The sequence below is a fragment of the Eurypyga helias genome, unplaced genomic scaffold (assembly GCF_000690775.1).
Source record: "Eurypyga helias isolate BGI_N326 unplaced genomic scaffold, ASM69077v1 scaffold28916, whole genome shotgun sequence".
In the NCBI taxonomy this organism is placed as follows: domain Eukaryota; kingdom Metazoa; phylum Chordata; class Aves; order Eurypygiformes; family Eurypygidae; genus Eurypyga; species Eurypyga helias.
Window position 1 is genome coordinate 13,825 of NW_010256420.1, and position 1,059 is coordinate 14,883.

Genomic DNA, 1,059 nt, shown 5'->3' on the forward strand with positions numbered 1-1,059 from the left:
TGCCGCCTGATCCGAGCCTCCGCATGACCAGGCGGCTGTCACGCTGGCATCCCGGCTCCCCCCACACGGGCTGGAAGCTGCCACCAACTCTGCTGATTTATGACTCCCTTATCCCTTCCGAAAACAAACCCCAGGACTGCTGTCAGCTAGGCAGGGCTGCGTGGCGGCCACGGGGTTATCCCTTCCCAGGGCCAAGCATGTTCTGGACACTATCCCATCCCCATTCCGACAGAGCCCTGGGAAGAGGAGAGGGGCTGAGTCCCGCGCTGGCCTCCACGGGCTCTACGGGCAGTGCAAGGCAAACTGCTCTGCGCTCCCCGGACCCCATCGGAGGAAGGTGGATGCGTGCAGGGTGTGGGAGCTCTGCGCGAGGGCCAGCCATGGCTCTGCACCGCTCAGCCGCCGTCGCGGCCCAGGCGGCCAAGTGAGGCCGCAGGACTTCGCTCCTGCGCATGTAACGTACCGGGCGATGAGCAGGATGCTCAGCAGCCAGTAAATCATGCGGAGGAAACACTACAAGGAGCTCATCCAGCTCCCATTCCTTACGTATCTGAGTCTAGCTCCCCTTTTTCCTCCAAAGCCAGGGGGAAAAACACCTACGTAATTTGTCTGACAACTACATTTTCAGGGGTCCTCCTGCACCTCCATACCTTGTGCGAGGGAAAGGGTTAAAAGTGAAAAGTTTATGCATCTAAAAACTCATAATTTCCTATAACATTTGCTGAACGTCTCACAACTTATTAAGTGAAGCCATCTATGAATGCAAATGCTGATTAGCAATTTGGCAATAGCCCAACATTCGCAGAATTCACATAGCTTTTCTTTAAACCAGTAGTTCATACATGATTAATTAGAACATCTCATTTATGTAGTGTGCACTTTAGCTCATTACTCTAAGTAAAATTCGTTAAGTATTTACATTTAGATAATTAAAATCTGGGTACACCCTTAAGAAAGATGCATACACTTCAGGCAAAGTGATTTTTTTTTTTTCCTTTACACTACTGGAAGTAAATTACAGGCAAATTTATATCATTCCAGACCCCGTTGGAGGCAACG

General features: G+C 50.7%; 1 protein-coding gene across 1 annotated transcript in view; it reads right to left on the minus strand.

The window, feature by feature from the left end:
- LOC104511170 (pre-B-cell leukemia transcription factor 3) overlaps positions 1–1,059 on the minus strand; it is a gene marked incomplete at its 3' end in the record, with an annotated part of 17,516 nt that overhangs the window by 11,972 nt on the left and 4,485 nt on the right. The window lies entirely within an intron of this gene.